The sequence below is a fragment of the Dreissena polymorpha genome, chromosome 1 (genome assembly GCF_020536995.1).
Source record: "Dreissena polymorpha isolate Duluth1 chromosome 1, UMN_Dpol_1.0, whole genome shotgun sequence".
NCBI classification, from domain to species: domain Eukaryota; kingdom Metazoa; phylum Mollusca; class Bivalvia; order Myida; family Dreissenidae; genus Dreissena; species Dreissena polymorpha.
Genome location: NC_068355.1, coordinates 91,004,739 through 91,026,774, shown reverse-complemented (window position 1 = coordinate 91,026,774; position 22,036 = coordinate 91,004,739). Strand labels below are relative to the sequence as shown.

Below are 22,036 nucleotides of genomic sequence, written 5' to 3'. Positions count from 1 at the left end.
GACATTCTAGTATTAGGGATATCGGGCAGTGAAACGTGGTTGATGCATGCGCTTACAATCCGCCTTCACGGTATTACGTGATGTTCATCAAAAGCCCTAAGTCATAACTATTGGAAGTCTTTGTAAACTAAGCATGCTAATGTTAAGCGATATATTGTATTTCTTTAATAGGCATGTCCTTTATTGAAAAAATAACAAACACTATACTTCATTCATGTAGTATTTCCCAGTCATACAGTCGTGTTGGACGTTTGTGTTGCGGAAAACTCACGCTTCGAATAATTTCTTTTGTAATGTAAGATAAACCCTGATGCGTTTAATGTGATCTCCATCAGTGCTTGTCGTACTTAAAGCCATAGTCACACTGGCTAAAAATTTAAGAGTCACACAGCACTTTATGAATTTATATGAAGTTTGCCAATCATCAATATAAAGAAGTGAAACTCCAGCTGCTGGAGCACGACTACGAAGGAATTATTAATAACATTGTTTAGATCTACATTCGACCTCACTTATCTGCAATTGGTTTTTTGCCATATGCTATTACAAGAGATTTCTCTCCTGCTTGTACAACTGAAATTCACGTTACATCTTTATGTTACTGTGGTAATACTAATGATAATTAGAGAAAATTAGGTCAATTGATACATTTAATGTCCGAGGTAATCACATTTCATGTATTTTCTCATCACAATGCCATTCATACTTCGGTGTTAAATACCAAAGTGCATTCGATATTTTTTTTAATTTAATTTTCAATATAATCTGTCTTGTAATGGTCACCATTAGCATCATAATACTCGGTATCATTTTGACCATTGTGATCATTGATATAGGATCATCGTAATCTCATATATGTATTTTCTACGTCTGCTTGTGGTGAAAATGATATTTATGACGATATGTTTATGGCAGAAACTATGGAAAGCCAAAGGGGACCCCCGCTAAAATACATATATTTATATAGTAAATGTCGGGATTTTCATTTTTCGCGGAACTTTCACTTTCCGCGAAAAACCAAGGCCAGCCATAAAATACTACATACAAATCTTATGGAAAGCCAAAGGGGACCCCCGCTAAAAAACATAAACTTATATAGCAAATATCGGGATTGTCATTTTTCGCGGAACTTTCACTTTCCGCGAAAAACCAATGCCAGCATGGCCATAAAACACTACATACAAATCGAAATCTAAAAAGCGCGGAACTTTCATATATTTTCCGTCGGAGCAATTATTTTTCAACCCTGTAGAAAAAGCGGGCTCAATTAATCGCGCGGAACGTTATTTATCTACTCTGTACAAATAGTAGTGTTTAAAATCGCGCGGAGATTGTAGAATGCTATTTTAAGAAGTCTATTAAAGAGAGAAAATCCAGTAAATATCAGATCCAAAAAGCGCGGAACACAAATATCGTCCGCGAAAATTAAGCATTGAATTACTGTACAAATCTCGGGTTGTTAGGTGTTAGAATCCCTAGTTACCCGAAAAATTTGATTGGATCCGATACTTAGAAATAACCAATCAGATACTTTGTAACAAATGCAACACAATCAGTGCGTTGTTTCAAGATGGCGGAGCGAATTGCATGGTTATTGTTTCTACTCGATGGATTCGCAGATAATTCGGAAATAGATCAGATTGGGATCAATAACTGTATTGCATACGATCATTTACATGTATTACCAGGTTTGTATTTGTACTTTTTTAATATTGTGTAAAACTATCCGATAATATGCATAATGTTGACAATTGTTAATTAAATGAGCCGCGTTCTGAGAAAACTGGGCTTAATGCATGTGCGTAAAGTGTCATCGCAGATTAGCCTGTGCAGTCCGCACATGCTAATCAGGGATTATACTTTCCGCTTTTATGGTATTTTTAATTTCAAGGAAGTCCCTCCTTACCGAAAATGAAGTTTATGCGGAAAGTGTCGTCCCTGATTAGCCTGTGCGGACTGCACAGGCTTACGCTAATCTGGGATGACACTTTACGCACATGCACTAAGCCCAGTTTTCTCCGAATGCGACTGAAATAATAACTTATTGTAATGTAATGTACTTGTGTCTTGTATTCGTTTAGTTGAACGTCAATATATTAATACATTTATTTTTGTTTTCAACCTATTAATTAAAATAAGGTATTGTTTTTAATCCGTTTTTAGTTTCGTTATAGCTGACCTAGATTTAAACATTTCGTCATAAATTAATAAATAAAATTATTAATAAATTTATGTTTTAATATAATTTATATATAAATTTTGTAGGTGTGTGTTGCCAGTAATGGTTGAAGATATGCCAAACAAATTGTGCCTCTCTATACAGACAGATTTCAGGTCTCAATTTCGACTTCAAAGGTCAACATATCACTGATATCAGGTTTGTCAGCTATTGGTTTGTATTATTCTTATCCACATTGCAGCAAGAATAACTGGATAACTTAACTTTTCAATAGCTATTACATGTAGATCTAATTTAAATTAATCATGTTTCTAAATCATCCACTAAATGCGGCTAATTCTCCACTTGTTGGAAGTTTTTTGTGATAAAAACTTGGAGTAGATTTATTTTACTCCCAAATACCTTTAAGAAAGCCCAACAGCTGTAGAGTGATGGAAAATCTACTTCTTTAAAGTATTTATAAGTGAATAGACCCTTTTCACAATAAGCCAATATAGCAGGTAGTCAAATGATTGCAGAATTCCAGAATGAGGCTGAACGTGTAGAGATTTCTAATAGTGCATCGCAATATCGCTCTGCTTTCGATCATTCAGCTAGATCTACTTAATGATATTGCCAACACAAGTTGACTTCATCAGATATAGCCATTAATTACTTAATATATACTTTCCATTTTAAGTGCCAATATATGAAATACATTTTCTTGATTAAAGTACTTGTTTGTATTCTTGTTTGTATTCTTTTTTTTTGCACAAACTCTGACACTCCAAGTATGGCTTTCAATTCTTAGTGTGTGTAAATTGACAGTCTTAAACTTATTGGATTATCTGACACTCTTTGTTTTTCCATTATTTGGGCGATTAATCAATTATTTTATTTATTGATAGATCTTGCGTTTAAATTCCCCTGTATTCAGCACAAACCCATAACCTCTTTATGATCAGATACTGTGCAGACAAATACTAAATAACAACGTGATGTCATAAACCACATTTTGTAGATATCTGGTCATCTGGTCATTTAACACAATTAATGACACCTCCATGTGACCATGGCGTCTCATGGTTGTAGCATTGCGTAGCTGTTTCTTGGAATAATTTAACGCCAAATACTCAATTGTTGCTTTTACTGAACATAAAAGATATTGTCAACATTGAAAGTCATCTGTCCAAAAAGATTGTCAGAAACTAAATACTGTATACATATTAGCCAGTTTTATCATAATTATAAAGTGCTTTATACCTATATATTTTTAATATTTCAAAAATTTAATGCTAAACATTTGTGTCATTTTCTTCTATTTGATAGGACTTTGTCTGATGCTTGATTCAACTCTTACACGTTCTATAATTCATGAAATTGTACACATCCTACCTTTGAAAATTGTAGTCTTACAATACTTAGTATTGTATACTGCTAATTTATGACTTCGATTTGTGCAATAATCGATGTTTAGTCTTCAGACCACATTTACTCTGATGCTTATGGGTAACTGGAAATTGTATGCCCCTGGAAGGGTGGCATATAGCAGTTGAACTGTCCGTCAGTCAGTCAGGATGTCAGTCTGTCCGTCTGTCCGAAAAAAAATTAACGTTGGCCATTACTTTTGCAACATTGAAGATAGCAACTTGATATTTGGCATGCATGTGTATCTCATGAAGCTGCACATTTTGAGTGGTGGAAGTTCAAGGTCAAGGTCGTCCTTCAAGGTCAAAGGTTAAAAAAATATATGTAGAATTAAAAGCGGCGCAGTAGTGGGCATTGTGTTTCTGATGAACACATCTATTGTTATATATAAAGATTAAATATAATTCATTAATATACACTAATAGTACATAACTTATGTCCTTGAATCATTATTTAGGTGTTATAATTTTTATATTTGAATTACTTATCAATTTTTTTACTTAACACAGCATGACATGTGATGGTTGTCTGTATTCATATGTTTGACTTAATTGTAACCAGTGTCAAGTGCGCATTATAATCTTGATATTCAACGCAATTTGCATAGCAAAAGAAAATGCAGTTCCACGTTCAGCCTTGTTCTGCAATTCAACGCGTCAGGTGATATGATTGATATCTATAAATAGTATCGGTGTTCATATTGTGAAACTGGTCTATTATTCGATACTGATTAATTTGATGAATCAAGTTAATTTTTGTTAAATACATCTGTTAAATATTTATGCCCCCCTCCGAAGAAGAGCAGGATTATTGTTTTGCACATGTCGGTCCGAATGTCCATATGTCTGTCCACCAGATGGTTTCCGGATGATAACCCAAGAACGATTTTGCCTAGGATCATGAAACTTCATAGGTACATTGATCATGACTCGAAGATGACCCCTATTGATTTTCAGGTCACAAGGTCAAGGTCACAGTGACCCTAAATAGTAAAATGGTTTCCCGATGATAACTCAAGAACGCTTATGCCTAGGATCATGAAACTTCATAGGTACATTGATCATGACTCGCAGATGACCCCTATTGATTTTGAGGTCACTAAGTCGAAGGTCAAGGTCACGGTGACCCAAAATAGTAAAATGGTTTCCGGATGATAACTCAAGAACTTATGCCTAGGATCATGAAACTTTATAGGTACATAGATAATGACTCGCAGATGACCCCTATTGACTTTCAGGTCACTAGGTCAAAGGTCAAGGTCACAGTGCCAAAAAACGTATTCACACAATGGCTGCCACAGCAATTGACAATCCATATGGGCGGCATGCATGTTTTACAAACAGCCCTTGTTTGAAATTTATTTTATGACATTAAAGTAATGTATAGGGAATTTAGTTACCTACACATTCTTTGAAAAGAAATTTGAATTGTAAATGTATACTTCATTTATTTTGTAGGAATTCTGTACAACTGTGGAACCATGTATGGTACGTGACCGCACAATGTTGGTTGGCAAAAGGATATTGGAATAAGCAAAGGTAAATTGTATGTGAAGGAGTCTTGACAATTGCAAATATAGTTAGTTTTTTTGTAAGGCTCGCAGAAAGTGACCCTAGCCTTCATATATAAATAAAAAGCTGAAAGAGTATTTATGAAAAATCGTGTAATCAAGTTTGCAATATGTTACATTTTATTTATAAGCTCATCTTTTTTTTTTGAAAAAAAAAGAGATATTGTCATCATCTTGGCGTCGGCGTCTGCGTCGGCGTCCGGTTAAGTTTTGTGTTTAGGTCCACTTTTCTCATAAAGTATCAAGTATAAAACTTATTTACTTACTACCATGAGGGGACTGGGCAGGCAAAGTTAGATAACTCTGGCAGTGCATTTTGACAGAATTATGTGCCCTTCTTATACTTAGAAAATTGAAAATTTGGTTAAGTTTTGTGTTTAGGTCCACTTTATTCCTACAGTATCAAAGCTATTGCTTTCATACTTGCAACACTTACTATCATAAAGGGACTGTGCAGACAAAGTTATGTAACTCTGACTGGCATTTTGAAAGTATTATGTGCCCTTTTTATTCTTAGAAAATTGAAAATTTTGTTAAGTTTTGTGTTTTCGTCCACTTTACTCCTAAAGTATCATAGATATTGCTTTCATACTGGGAACACTCGCAAATTATCATAAGGGGACAGTACAGGACAAGTTGAATAACTCTGGTTGTCATTTTGACAGAATTATGGTCCTTTTCTTACTTAGTAACTTTGAATATATGGTTAAATTTTGTGTTTTGATCTACTTTACTTCTCAAGTATCAAGGCTATTGCTTTCAAACTTCAAATACTGTCATGCTATCATAAGTTACTGTAGCTGGCAAGTTGAATTTTACCTTGACCTTTGAATGACCATGACTCTCAAGGTGAAATTATTAAATTTTGCTAAAATTTCCATAACTTCTTTACAAGCGTTACAAAGCAACTCTTATCTGACATACCACAATAGACTCCACCCAAACCATCCCCCACGCCCCCCCCCAAAAAAAAGAAAAAAGTACTTTTTTTTTCATTTTGAAAGATCATCTAATAAATGACCACACCCTCACACTATACCCCCTGCCCATTTTTTTTAAACATGGCTAAAAAACACAAATATTTATTTTTATCATTTTTTCATTTTTGGAAGATAGTGTAATAAATGACCACACCACCACACTATACACCCTTCTCCACCCCACCTCTCCCTCCTTTGTGATTGAAGTATTGAGATAGGTCCCTTCAACTTTAAAAAAAATAGATGAGAGGTCTGAACCTGCAGGGCGTGCTCTTGTTAACAATCAAATGAGACATAACTTAGAAGCTTCACTTCATTTACTTTGTCAGGCTGGCGTAGTGGATATGGTGTTCACCTAGTGATGGGAACATTTTGGGTTCAACCCTGTTTATTAGCGGTCTCTTTATCTTCATATATACAAAGTACTGATTACTCCCAGAAAACGGACTCTAGAATGTCTTAATAAGCATAAAGCTTTCAATGCAATCAAGCATAATTAATATGGCTAAACTCTAGCATGAATTTTACTTTTGTATTTCAGGGACTCAACATTACACAGTCATTTCAACATGTAGAGTCTTGTCAGCAATGATGGAGCAGTACTTCAGATTTCCAGAATCTCGTCATGAGCTGAAGATCATTGCCTATGAATTTCCTGAATGATGTAGAATGATTGGACTGTTGATGGAACCCACAGTGCATGTCCTGCTTCAACATCTGAGCATAGGTCCTTGTTTATCAGCAGTTTAGTTCTTCAAGCAGTCTGTGACAGTTACTTGAAATGTTTGGACATATGACCTGGATGGCCAAGTTCTGTGCATGATGCCCATTTAAATAGGAACGGCCCAGTGGCGCATTAAATGGACATTTTTCGAATGTTCTCAAGGATTCAGCTTACCGCCTGACAAGAAATCTTGCTTTTTGTTCAGTATCGAGGCCATGGACATTTGTATCATTTGCAAAAGATACTGCGATATTTGTGCCTTTGTTCATGCTTTATAGTTGATTAACAATTGGAAGCCATAACCTGTTTTTAAGATGGTGTTAGTGGGACAATGAATTTTGTAAAGATTTAAAGACTGGAAAAGATAATTAAAAGTCAAAAGAGTTCTGCTATTGTTAAGCATGCTTTATTGATTTGTAATGTTAGAAAGATAGCATTATTAACAGAATAAAATGTCCATAATTTGAATATTCTACTGTTTTCAGCAACATTTAATTTGATATAGTACAAAATGCTGCATCATGTTATATCATGATCTGTTTTGTGAACAATGACCTTTCAATGTATATTTAATAATTTGTCAATGGGTGTTACACGCATAAGCCCTACCATTAGCCCAAAAAGGAATTGCTTAGGAGTTTTGCCACCTTCTAGAGAAAAATACTTCTCAGAAACAATTGCATTTTGGAAAGTCTATGGCTAGTAAAATTTGGATTCCTTTTGGATACCCAAGGTTACCAATTTATGTTTAATAAATTTGCAATAAAAAGCTTTGACAGAACATAATGTCACAGAGTCGAACACGTGTATGGAATAAAGTGGAAGTTGATTAAATGAGTAATACACATTATATGCTTCTTTGATTAAAAGTTTGTGTTTTCACTAAAACTGCAAACATAGTAAGCTTTAAAGTATTGCAAAGACCTATCAATATTGATAGGTCTTTGAGTATTGCAACTAAATAAAATATTCAGATTTAAATTGTATTATTTGAATGCACTGTCTAATACATATGAGCCTCGCTCTGTGAAAAAGGGGTTTAATGCATGTGCACTCCAGATTAGCCTGGGCAGACCGCACAGGCTAATCAGGGAGGATACTAAACGCACATGCATAAAACCCCTATTTCACAGAGCAAGGCTCATATATGTGCAACAAACCAAAGATAATCAAAAACAAAATGAGACATTTAACCCTGTACCACTCAAAAACGCACTAAGACACATTCGAGAATAAATTTAATTTAAGACCTTTCTTACTATATTAAAGTTTTAAAGGCTTTGTTTCCAACCCATGGATACTGATGAGCAGCAAACAGCATAAAACCTGAACAGATTGTGAGTTACTTGCAGGCTGTTCTGGTTTTATGATGTTTGCATGTAGAAAATTTAAAATTTCCTCAGAGCAGGAAAAGGTTAATAATAACACAACAGCAATTATACTTAAGTTATTTTAAGACTTCATACTAATGCAAGTAACTTGCAACTGTCTAACCAAAATCGGAGATGGTGGAGGGCAAAATTAATGGCTGTGCACCTTGAATTATCTATTCATACTCATACAATATAATGTTGATCTACAGTATCTTGTACAGCATGCATCTAATACTACAGCCAAATTTGCTTACAAATAATATTACAAGAAACACAAGTCATTAAAGACTTAACTTTATTGCATCAACCATTTAGCAGGAATAAAATATAAAGAGAAAAATTATGGCAATTTTTTCATCTGAACATGCAAGTCTTCATATACAATCCCATTGCATATAAAAACGACAGTTTACTATTTTTCCGTTCTATATGTCAGCATAAAGACAAGATGGTATTCACTGTGCAATAAAACACAAGCAATCATATTAAAATTGCTTTTAATTATATGAACTGTACCTTCACTAACATTCAAGAATTTTAATATAAATACATGATGAAAGATGAGCTTTTTCTTGTCTTAAAATAACTTGATACTTTGCAATGACCAAACAATACAACTCAACATACAAATTATCCAACAAAATATATTTTAATGACACAATATTTTTATTCAACAATAGGAATAGCTTAAGGTTGTAACATATTACACTAAAGTCACAGTGTCAATCTAAGCAAAGAGTAGAATCATAAAGAGATGTCCACAACGGATGATGTGCAAGCTGGCTCTGACTCAGATTTCCACATCAGTTGATGTGCAAGCTGGTTATTACAAGGATGTGAACAACCGATGACGTGCAAGCTCTAAGACAGATATCCACAACAGAGATTGTCCTTGCTGGCTCTGACTAATGTCCACAAGTATATAACATGCAAGCTATCTCTGACTGATGTCCTAAACATATGACGTGCAAGCTGGCTCTAACACAGATGTCCACAACAGATTACGTGCAAGCTAGCACTTACACGGATGTCCACAACAGAGGATGTGTAAGCTGGCTCTAACACTGATGTCCAAAAGAGATGACGTGCAAGCTGGCTCTAACACGGATGTTCACAACAGATGACATGAAAGCTAGCACTAACACTGATGTCCACAATAGAGGACGTGCAAGCTGGCTCTAACACGGATGTCCACAACAGATGACATGCAAGCTGGCTCTTACTCGGTTGTCCACAACAGAGGTCAGATGGGCAAGCTGGCTCTGCCTCAGATATGTACACAGAAGATGATGTTCAAGTTGGGAACACTGCTACAGCTATAAAATACAAAAACCATGTTTCATACTATCATATTATTTTACTACATGTATTTCTTCCACAATACAGAACATTATACTCATTATTAGCATTCTGCTATTGCTATCTGAAGGTTTACCAGATGCTATGTGTGAAGATAGTTCATACCAGAAATTAGCCGAAAAACACTTTTTAGACATAATGTGCATTCTGCTTTAAGATATATAGCTCAGAATTCACTGGTTAAATCAAATTTTTTGGACTAAATTGGCGTGGCATGCAGACAAAATGTCGAGTTTTGAAACTGTGTCGTATCTGGTGTGAATCTTGAGTTATTTAATTTGGTCAGTAAATCAGATGTGTGCACCTGTTATATGTTAACTGTAAGAGTTTAGAATGTCTTGACAGTCATTGTGTTTGTAATACATTGTGTTATCTTTCAGATTTGTGTGACAGTTAAATATAATAATCAATAATCTTGTTCTGCATGCCGGTCAAATTGTTCCGTGGTAAACACCTACCCATTGTGGTCAACTCGTACCTGTTTTTTAGTCAACTTGTACCTACTCAAACAATTTTTATTTTCCTCTTGATGTTTCAACTTAAATTATCTAAGCATTGCTCACGCAAGTTGTCTGCTGCAGATATGTATAAGCAGCGAAAGTGTTGATGAAAATTGACACTTGTGGTTGATGTCTTTCAAGAATTTTACAATTGTGACAAAATAAGACAAATGAAACAAGTTGAATAGTTTGAATGAAGAACGAGTTGACAACAAGAGCACCGCATAACGGATGCCACGCTCTGCTACAGGTGCTTGTCAGATTTATTTTTTTAGAGGTCACAATGACCTTGACCTAGTGACCCCAAAATGGGTGTGGCGTGTAGAACAAATCAACATGCATCTACATATGAAGTTTCAAAGTTGTAGGTGGAAGCACTTTATTTTAGAGCCAATGTTAAAGTTTTATAGTAGAGGTCACAGTGACCTTGACCTTTGACCTAATGACCCAAAAATGGGTGTGGCGTGTAGAACTCATCAAGGTGCATCTACATATGAAGTTTCAAAGTTGTAGGTGGAAGCACTTTGATTTTAGAGCCTATGTTAAAGTTTTATATTAGAGGTCACAGTGACTTTGACCTAGTGATCCAAAAATGGGTGTGGCGTGTAGAACTCATCAAGGTGCATCTACATATGAAATTTCAAAGTTGTAGGTGGAGCACTTTGATTTTAGAGCCAATGCTAAGGTTTTAGCACGACGCCTACGGCGGACGACGAGCTGGCTATGACAATACCTCGGGTTTTCTCCGAAAACGCCGAGCTAAAAATGGGTACGAGTTGACCAAGGTACGAGTTGCCTTTGGGATGAATTGCCTGTAAAGCCTTGTTCTTTTTCTTTTTAATTGAAGATGTATACGGCGCTGGACTAGAGCATACGACTGCCATAACAATAACTTGGCTCTCTACTAACTGAGCATAAGGGAAGATGTTTCTTACACACAAACACTAGATATATTTCATTATTTGCCGACATATGATTATGACGTGTTTTTGCGGGTGTTTATGTTTAATCAGAGACGTTTGCATATAGACAAACCGTGAAAACAACACTCGATACTCTTGAGCTGTTTTAATTGCATTAAAATTCATGTATGTTAAATACTAACCTCATTGCTAATGTCATCAAAATTGATCACGCTTTCGCCCTTAAAATTTTTTGTGTTAATGTGAAACAGTCATCATGATGACTGCATGAATGCTGGATAAGACGCGAGTTTTGATAGGTTCTTTCTAGGTGTCGGAACCAATCAAATTTTATCGCGTAACCACATAGCAACCCGAATTTCGTGCAGTAATTCAATGCTATTGAAAATCGCGCGGAGTAATGAATCTTCCGCGCGATTTTTCATTAGCAACCCGCAATTTACATAGCAACCCGAGATTTGTACAGTAATTCAATGCTTAATTTTCGCGGAAGATATTTGTGTTCCGCGCTTTGTGGATAAGGTCCGCGCGATTTTATACACTACTTTTTGTACAGAGTAGATAATATTTAGGTTCCGCGCGATTATTTGAGCCCGCATTCTCTCCAGGGTTGAAAGAGAATTGTTCCGACGGAAAATATATGAAAGTTTCGCGCTTTTTAGATTTCGATTTGTATGTAGTATTTTATGGCTATGCTGGCCTTGGTTTTTCGCGGAAAGTGAAAGTTCCGCGAAAAATGAAAATCCCGATATTTACTATATAAGTATATGTATTTTAGCGGGGGTCCCCTTTGGCTTTCCATACTATGGAAAGCCAAAGGGGACCCCCGCTAAAAAACATAAACTTATATAGCAAATATCGGGATTGTCATTTTTCGCGGAACTTTCACTTTCCGCGAAAAACCAATGCCAGCATGGCCATAAAACACTACATACAAATCGAAATCTAAAAAGCGCGGAACTTTCATATATTTTCCGTCGGAGCAATTATTTTTCAACCCTGTAGAAAAAGCGGGCTCAATTAATCGCGCGGAACGTTATTTATCTACTCTGTACAAATAGTAGTGTTTAAAATCGCGCGGAGATTGTAGAATGCTATTTTAAGAAGTCTATTAAAGAGAGAAAATCCAGTAAATACCAGATCCAAAAAGCGCGGAACACAAATATCGTCCGCGAAAATTAAGCATTGAATTACTGTACAAATCTCGGGTTGTTAGGTGTTAGAATCCCTAGTTACCCGAAAAATTTGATTGGATCCGATACTTAGAAATAACCAATCAGATACTTTGTAACAAATGCAACACAATCAGTGCGTTCAGTAAGTATAACGTTTCAAGATGGCGGAGCGAATTGCATGGTTATTGTTTCTACTCGATGGATTCGCAGATAATTCGGAAATAGATCAGATTGGGATCAATAACTGTATTGCATACGATCATTTATATGTATTACCAGGTTTGTATTTGTACTTTTTTAATATTGTGTAAAACTATCCGATAATATGCTTAATGTTGACAATTGTTAATTAAATGAGCCGCGTTCTGAGAAAACTGGGCTTAATGCATGTGCGTAAAGTGTCATCGCAGATTAGCCTGTGCAGTCCGCACATGCTAATCAGGGATTATACTTTCCGCTTTTATGGTATTTTTAATTTCAAGGAAGTCCCTCCTTACCGAAAAAGAAGTTTATGCGGAAAGTGTCGTCCCTGATTAGCCTGTGCGGACTGCACAGGCTTACGCTAATCTGGGATGACACTTTACGCACATGCACTAAGCCCAGTTTTCTCCGAATGCGACTGAAATAATAACTTATTGTAATGTAATGTACTTGTGTCTTGTATTCAGTTGAACGTCAATATATTAATACATTTATTTTTGTTTTCAACCTATTAATTAAAATAAGGTATTGTTTTTAATCCGTTTTTAGTTTCGTTATAGCTGACCTAGATTTAAACATTTCGTCATAAATTAATAAATAAAATTATTAATAAATTTATGTTTTAATATAATTTATATATAAATTTTGTAGGTGTGTGTTGCCAGTAATGGTTGAAGATATGCCAAACAAATTGTGCCTCTCTATACAGACAGATTTCAGGTCTCAATTTCGACTTCAAAGGTCAACATATCACTGATATCAGGTTTGTCAGCTATTGGTTTGTATTATTCTTATCCACATTGCAGCAAGAATAACTGGATAACTTAACTTTTCAATAGCTATTACATGTAGATCTAATTTAAATTAATCATGTTTCTAAATCATCCACTAAATGCGGCTAATTCTCCACTTGTTGGAAGTTTTTTGTGATAAAAACTTGGAGTAGATTTATTTTACTCCCAAATACCTTTAAGAAAGCCCAACAGCTGTAGAGTGATGGAAAATCTACTTCTTTAAAGTATTTATAAGTGAATAGACCCTTTTCACAATAAGCCAATATAGCAGGTAGTCAAATGATTGCAGAATTCCAGAATGAGGCTGAACGTGTAGAGATTTCTAATAGTGCATCGCAATATCGCTCTGCTTTCGATCATTCAGCTAGATCTACTTAATGATATTGCCAACACAAGTTGACTTCATCAGATATAGCCATTAATTACTTAATATATACTTTCCATTTTAAGTGCCAATATATGAAATACATTTTCTTGATTAAAGTACTTGTTTGTATTCTTGTTTGTATTCTTTTTTTTTGCACAAACTCTGACACTCCAAGTATGGCTTTCAATTCTTAGTGTGTGTAAATTGACAGTCTTAAACTTATTGGATTATCTGACACTCTTTGTTTTCCCATTATTTGGGCGATTAATCAATTATTTTATTTATTGATAGATCTTGCGTTTAAATTCCCCTGTATTCAGCACAAACCCATAACCTCTTTATGATCAGATACTGTGCAGACAAATACTAAATAACAACGTGATGTCATAAACCACATTTTGTAGATATCTGGTCATCTGGTCATTTAACACAATTAATGACACCTCCATGTGACCATGGCGTCTCATGGTTGTAGCATTGCGTAGCTGTTTCTTGGAATAATTTAACGCCAAATACTCAATTGTTGCTTTTACTGAACATAAAAGATATTGTCAACATTGAAAGTCATCTGTCCAAAAAGATTGTCAGAAACTAAATACTGTATACATATTAGCCAGTTTTATCATAATTATAAAGTGCTTTATACCTATATATTTTTAATATTTCAAAAATTCAATGCTAAACATTTGTGTCATTTTCTTCTATTTGATAGGACTTTGTCTGATGCTTGATTCAACTCTTACACGTTCTATAATTCATGAAATTGTACACATCCTACCTTTGAAAATTGTAGTCTTACAATACTTAGTATTGTATACTGCTAATTTATGACTTCGATTTGTGCAATAATCGATGTTTAGTCTTCAGACCACATTTACTCTGATGCTTATGGGTAACTGGAAATTGTATGCCCCTGGAAGGGTGGCATATAGCAGTTGAACTGTCCGTCAGTCAGTCAGGATGTCAGTCTGTCCGTCTGTCCGAAAAAAAATTAACGTTGGCCATTACTTTTGCAACATTGAAGATAGCAACTTGATATTTGGCATGCATGTGTATCTCATGAAGCTGCACATTTTGAGTGGTGGAAGTTCAAGGTCAAGGTCGTCCTTCAAGGTCAAAGGTTAAAAAAATATATGTAGAATTAAAAGCGGCGCAGTAGTGGGCATTGTGTTTCTGATGAACACATCTATTGTTATATATAAAGATTAAATATTATTCATTAATATACACTAATAGTACATAACTTATGTCCTTGAATCATTATTTAGGTGTTATAATTTTTATATTTGAATTACTTATCAATTTTTTTACTTAACACAGCATGACATGTGATGGTTGTCTGTATTCATATGTTTGACTTAATTGTAACCAGTGTCAAGTGCGCATTATAATCTTGATATTCAACGCAATTTGCATAGCAAAAGAAAATGCAGTTCCACGTTCAGCCTTGTTCTGCAATTCAACGCGTCAGGTGATATGATTGATATCTATAAATAGTATCGGTGTTCATATTGTGAAACTGGTCTATTATTCGATACTGATTAATTTGATGAATCAAGTTAATTTTTGTTAAATACATCTGTTAAATATTTATGCCCCCCTCCGAAGAAGAGCAGGATTATTGTTTTGCACATGTCGGTCCGAATGTCCATATGTCTGTCCACCAGATGGTTTCCGGATGATAACCCAAGAACGATTTTGCCTAGGATCATGAAACTTCATAGGTACATTGATCATGACTCGAAGATGACCCCTATTGATTTTCAGGTCACAAGGTCAAGGTCACAGTGACCCTAAATAGTAAAATGGTTTCCCGATGATAACTCAAGAACGCTTATGCCTAGGATCATGAAACTTCATAGGTACATTGATCATGACTCGCAGATGACCCCTATTGATTTTGAGGTCACTAAGTCGAAGGTCAAGGTCACGGTGACCCAAAATAGTAAAATGGTTTCCGGATGATAACTCAAGAACTTATGCCTAGGATCATGAAACTTCATAGGTACATAGATAATGACTCGCAGATGACCCCTATTGACTTTCAGGTCACTAGGTCAAAGGTCAAGGTCACAGTGCCAAAAAACGTATTCACACAATGGCTGCCACAGCAATTGACAATCCATATGGGCGGCATGCATGTTTTACAAACAGCCCTTGTTTGAAATTTATTTTATGACATTAAAGTAATGTATACGGAATTTAGTTACCTACACATTCTTTGAAAAGAAATTTGAATTGTAAATGTATACTTCATTTATTTTGTAGGAATTCTGTACAACTGTGGAACCATGTATGGTACGTGACCGCACAATGTTGGTTGGCAAAAGGATATTGGAATAAGCAAAGGTAAATTGTATGTGAAGGAGTCTTGACAATTGCAAATATAGTTAGTTTTTTTGTAAGGCTCGCAGAAAGTGACCCTAGCCTTCATATATAAATAAAAAGCTGAAAGAGTATTTATGAAAAATCGTGTAATCAAGTTTGCAATATGTTACATTTTATTTATAAGCTCATCTTTTTTTTTTGAAAAAAAAAGAGATATTGTCATCATCTTGGCGTCGGCGTCTGCGTCGGCGTCCGGTTAAGTTTTGTGTTTAGGTCCACTTTTCTCATAAAGTATCAAGTATAAAACTTATTTACTTACTACCATGAGGGGACTGGGCAGGCAAAGTTAGATAACTCTGGCGTGCATTTTGACAGAATTATGTGCCCTTCTTATACTTAGAAAATTGAAAATTTGGTTAAGTTTTGTGTTTAGGTCCACTTTATTCCTACAGTATCAAAGCTATTGCTTTCATACTTGCAACACTTACTATCATAAAGGGACTGTGCAGACAAAGTTATGTAACTCTGACTGGCATTTTGAAAGTATTATGTGCCCTTTTTATTCTTAGAAAATTGAAAATTTTGTTAAGTTTTGTGTTTTCGTCCACTTTACTCCTAAAGTATCATAGATATTGCTTTCATACTGGGAACACTCGCAAATTATCATAAGGGGACAGTACAGGACAAGTTGAATAACTCTGGTTGTCATTTTGACAGAATTATGGTCCTTTTCTTACTTAGTAACTTTGAATATATGGTTAAATTTTGTGTTTTGATCTACTTTACTTCTCAAGTATCAAGGCTATTGCTTTCAAACTTCAAATACTGTCATGCTATCATAAGTTACTGTAGCTGGCAAGTTGAATTTTACCTTGACCTTTGAATGACCATGACTCTCAAGGTGAAATTATTAAATTTTGCTAAAATTTCCATAACTTCTTTACAAGCGTTACAAAGCAACTCTTATCTGACATACCACAATAGACTCCACCCAAACCATCCCCCACGCCCCCCCCAAAAAAAAGAAAAAAGTACTTTTTTTTCATTTTGAAAGATCATCTAATAAATGACCACACCCTCACACTATACCCCCTGCCCATTTTTTTTAAACATGGCTAAAAAACACAAATATTTATTTTTATCATTTTTTCATTTTTGGAAGATAGTGTAATAAATGACCACACCACCACACTATACACCCTTCTCCACCCCACCTCTCCCTCCTTTGTGATTGAAGTATTGAGATAGGTCCCTTCAACTTTAAAAAAAATAGATGAGAGGTCTGAACCTGCAGGGCGTGCTCTTGTTAACAATCAAATGAGACATAACTTAGAAGCTTCACTTCATTTACTTTGTCAGGCTGGCGTAGTGGATATGGTGTTCACCTAGTGATGGGAACATTTTGGGTTCAACCCTGTTTATTAGCGGTCTCTTTATCTTCATATATACAAAGTACTGATTACTCCCAGAAAACGGACTCTAGAATGTCTTAATAAGCATAAAGCTTTCAATGCAATCAAGCATAATTAATATGGCTAAACTCTAGCATGAATTTTACTTTTGTATTTCAGGGACTCAACATTACACAGTCATTTCAACATGTAGAGTCTTGTCAGCAATGATGGAGCAGTACTTCAGATTTCCAGAATCTCGTCATGAGCTGAAGATCATTGCCTATGAATTTCCTGAATGATGTAGAATGATTGGACTGTTGATGGAACCCACAGTGCATGTCCTGCTTCAACATCTGAGCATAGGTCCTTGTTTATCAGCAGTTTAGTTCTTCAAGCAGTCTGTGACAGTTACTTGAAATGTTTGGACATATGACCTGGATGGCCAAGTTCTGTGCATGATGCCCATTTAAATAGGAACGGCCCAGTGGCGCATTAAATGGACATTTTTCGAATGTTCTCAAGGATTCAGCTTACCGCCTGACAAGAAATCTTGCTTTTTGTTCAGTATCGAGGCCATGGACATTTGTATCATTTGCAAAAGATACTGCGATATTTGTGCCTTTGTTCATGCTTTATAGTTGATTAACAATTGGAAGCCATAACCTGTTTTTAAGATGGTGTTAGTGGGACAATGAATTTTGTAAAGATTTAAAGACTGGAAAAGATAATTAAAAGTCAAAAGAGTTCTGCTATTGTTAAGCATGCTTTATTGATTTGTAATGTTAGAAAGATAGCATTATTAACAGAATAAAATGTCCATAATTTGAATATTCTACTGTTTTCAGCAACATTTAATTTGATATAGTACAAAATGCTGCATCATGTTATATCATGATCTGTTTTGTGAACAATGACCTTTCAATGTATATTTAATAATTTGTCAATGGGTGTTACACGCATAAGCCCTACCATTAGCCCAAAAAGGAATTGCTTAGGAGTTTTGCCACCTTCTAGAGAAAAATACTTCTCAGAAACAATTGCATTTTGGAAAGTCTATGGCTAGTAAAATTTGGATTCCTTTTGGATACCCAAGGTTACCAATTTATGTTTAATAAATTTGCAATAAAAAGCTTTGACAGAACATAATGTCACAGAGTCGAACACGTGTATGGAATAAAGTGGAAGTTGATTAAATGAGTAATACACATTATATGCTTCTTTGATTAAAAGTTTGTGTTTTCACTAAAACTGCAAACATAGTAAGCTTTAAAGTATTGCAAAGACCTATCAATATTGATAGGTCTTTGAGTATTGCAACTAAATAAAATATTCAGATTTAAATTGTATTATTTGAATGCACTGTCTAATACATATGAGCCTCGCTCTGTGAAAAAGGGGTTTAATGCATGTGCACTCCAGATTAGCCTGGGCAGACCGCACAGGCTAATCAGGGAGGATACTAAACGCACATGCATAAAACCCCTATTTCACAGAGCAAGGCTCATATATGTGCAACAAACCAAAGATAATCAAAAACAAAATGAGACATTTAACCCTGTACCACTCAAAAACGCACTAAGACACATTCGAGAATAAATTTAATTTAAGACCTTTCTTACTATATTAAAGTTTTAAAGGCTTTGTTTCCAACCCATGGATACTGATGAGCAGCAAACAGCATAAAACCTGAACAGATTGTGAGTTACTTGCAGGCTGTTCTGGTTTTATGATGTTTGCATGTAGAAAATTTAAAATTTCCTCAGAGCAGGAAAAGGTTAATAATAACACAACAGCAATTATACTTAAGTTATTTTAAGACTTCATACTAATGCAAGTAACTTGCAACTGTCTAACCAAAATCGGAGATGGTGGAGGGCAAAATTAATGGCTGTGCACCTTGAATTATCTATTCATACTCATACAATATAATGTTGATCTACAGTATCTTGTACAGCATGCATCTAATACTACAGCCAAATTTGCTTACAAATAATATTACAAGAAACACAAGTCATTAAAGACTTAACTTTATTGCATCAACCATTTAGCAGGAATAAAATATAAAGAGAAAAATTATGGCAATTTTTTCATCTGAACATGCAAGTCTTCATATACAATCCCATTGCATATAAAAACGACAGTTTACTATTTTTCCGTTCTATATGTCAGCATAAAGACAAGATGGTATTCACTGTGCAATAAAACACAAGCAATCATATTAAAATTGCTTTTAATTATATGAACTGTACCTTCACTAACATTCAAGAATTTTAATATAAATACATGATGAAAGATGAGCTTTTTCTTGTCTTAAAATAACTTGATACTTTGCAATGACCAAACAATACAACTCAACATACAAATTATCCAACAAAATATATTTTAATGACACAATATTTTTATTCAACAATAGGAATAGCTTAAGGTTGTAACATATTACACTAAAGTCACAGTGTCAATCTAAGCAAAGAGTAGAATCATAAAGAGATGTCCACAACGGATGATGTGCAAGCTGGCTCTGACTCAGATTTCCACATCAGTTGATGTGCAAGCTGGTTATTACAAGGATGTGAACAACCGATGACGTGCAAGCTCTAAGACAGATATCCACAACAGAGATTGTCCTTGCTGGCTCTGACTAATGTCCACAAGTATATAACATGCAAGCTATCTCTGACTGATGTCCTAAACATATGACGTGCAAGCTGGCTCTAACACAGATGTCCACAACAGATTACGTGCAAGCTAGCACTTACACGGATGTCCACAACAGAGGATGTGTAAGCTGGCTCTAACACTGATGTCCAAAAGAGATGACGTGCAAGCTGGCTCTAACACGGATGTTCACAACAGATGACATGAAAGCTAGCACTAACACTGATGTCCACAATAGAGGACGTGCAAGCTGGCTCTAACACGGATGTCCACAACAGATGACATGCAAGCTGGCTCTTACTCGGTTGTCCACAACAGAGGTCAGATGGGCAAGCTGGCTCTGCCTCAGATATGTACACAGAAGATGATGTTCAAGTTGGGAACACTGCTACAGCTATAAAATACAAAAACCATGTTTCATACTATCATATTATTTTACTACATGTATTTCTTCCACAATACAGAACATTATACTCATTATTAGCATTCTGCTATTGCTATCTGAAGGTTTACCAGATGCTATGTGTGAAGATAGTTCATACCAGAAATTAGCCGAAAAACACTTTTTAGACATAATGTGCATTCTGCTTTAAGATATATAGCTCAGAATTCACTGGTTAAATCAAATTTTTTGGACTAAATTGGCGTGGCATGCAGACAAAATGTCGAGTTTTGAAACTGTGTCGTATCTGGTGTGAATCTTGAGTTATTTAATTTGGTCAGTAAATCAGATGTGTGCACCTGTTATATGTTAACTGTAAGAGTTTAGAATGTCTTGACAGTCATTGTGTTTGTAATACATTGTGTTATCTTTCAGATTTGTGTGACAGTTAAATATAATAATCAATAATCTTGTTCTGCATGCCGGTCAAATTGTTCCGTGGTAAACACCTACCCATTGTGGTCAACTCGTACCTGTTTTTTAGTCAACTTGTACCTACTCAAACAATTTTTATTTTCCTCTTGATGTTTCAACTTAAATTATCTAAGCATTGCTCACGCAAGTTGTCTGCTGCAGATATGTATAAGCAGCGAAAGTGTTGATGAAAATTGACACTTGTGGTTGATGTCTTTCAAGAATTTTACAATTGTGACAAAATAAGACAAATGAAACAAGTTGAATAGTTTGAATGAAGAACGAGTTGACAACAAGAGCACCGCATAACGGATGCCACGCTCTGCTACAGGTGCTTGTCAGATTTATTTTTTTAGAGGTCACAATGACCTTGACCTAGTGACCCCAAAATGGGTGTGGCGTGTAGAACAAATCAACATGCATCTACATATGAAGTTTCAAAGTTGTAGGTGGAAGCACTTTATTTTAGAGCCAATGTTAAAGTTTTATAGTAGAGGTCACAGTGACCTTGACCTTTGACCTAATGACCCAAAAATGGGTGTGGCGTGTAGAACTCATCAAGGTGCATCTACATATGAAGTTTCAAAGTTGTAGGTGGAAGCACTTTGATTTTAGAGCCTATGTTAAAGTTTTATATTAGAGGTCACAGTGACTTTGACCTAGTGATCCAAAAATGGGTGTGGCGTGTAGAACTCATCAAGGTGCATCTACATATGAAATTTCAAAGTTGTAGGTGGAGCACTTTGATTTTAGAGCCAATGCTAAGGTTTTAGCACGACGCCTACGGCGGACGACGAGCTGGCTATGACAATACCTCGGGTTTTCTCCGAAAACGCCGAGCTAAAAATGGGTACGAGTTGACCAAGGTACGAGTTGCCTTTGGGATGAATTGCCTGTAAAGCCTTGTTCTTTTTCTTTTTAATTGAAGATGTATACGGCGCTGGACTAGAGCATACGACTGCCATAACAATAACTTGGCTCTCTACTAACTGAGCATAAGGGAAGATGTTTCTTACACACAAACACTAGATATATTTCATTATTTGCCGACATATGATTATGACGTGTTTTTGCGGGTGTTTATGTTTAATCAGAGACGTTTGCATATAGACAAACCGTGAAAACAACACTCGATACTCTTGAGCTGTTTAATTGCATTAAAATTCATGTATGTTAAATACTAACCTCATTGCTAATGTCATCAAAATTGATCACGCTTTCGCCCTTAAAATTTTTTGTGTTAATGTGAAA

At 35.4% G+C, this 22,036-nt stretch overlaps 3 long non-coding RNA genes across 5 annotated transcripts; 1 reads left to right on the top strand and 2 right to left on the bottom strand.

The window, feature by feature from the left end:
- Nucleotides 1–1,543: 1,543 nt before the first annotated feature.
- On the top strand, nt 1,544–18,102 carry LOC127840545 (uncharacterized). Of its 3 annotated transcripts, none has more exons than XR_008030535.1 (4): nt 1,544–1,688; nt 2,266–2,377; nt 15,821–15,901; nt 17,452–18,102. It is a non-coding gene; the product is annotated as an uncharacterized LOC127840545 (long non-coding RNA). The 3 variants fall into 3 exon arrangements; XR_008030536.1 differs by lacking the exon at nt 15,821–15,901 and adding an exon at nt 5,044–5,124; XR_008030534.1 differs by lacking the exons at nt 15,821–15,901; nt 17,452–18,102 and adding exons at nt 5,044–5,124; nt 6,678–7,328.
- LOC127840559 (uncharacterized) lies at nt 8,515–11,783 on the bottom strand. The gene is made up of 2 exons (XR_008030537.1): nt 11,198–11,783; nt 8,515–9,549 (listed from the first exon to the last, which is right to left on the bottom strand). It is a non-coding gene; the product is annotated as an uncharacterized LOC127840559 (long non-coding RNA).
- Nucleotides 18,103–19,288: 1,186 nt separating the features above from the next.
- Nucleotides 19,289–22,036, bottom strand: LOC127840566 (uncharacterized). Its single transcript, XR_008030538.1, has 2 exons — nt 21,971–22,036; nt 19,289–20,323 (listed from the first exon to the last, which is right to left on the bottom strand). It is a non-coding gene; the product is annotated as an uncharacterized LOC127840566 (long non-coding RNA).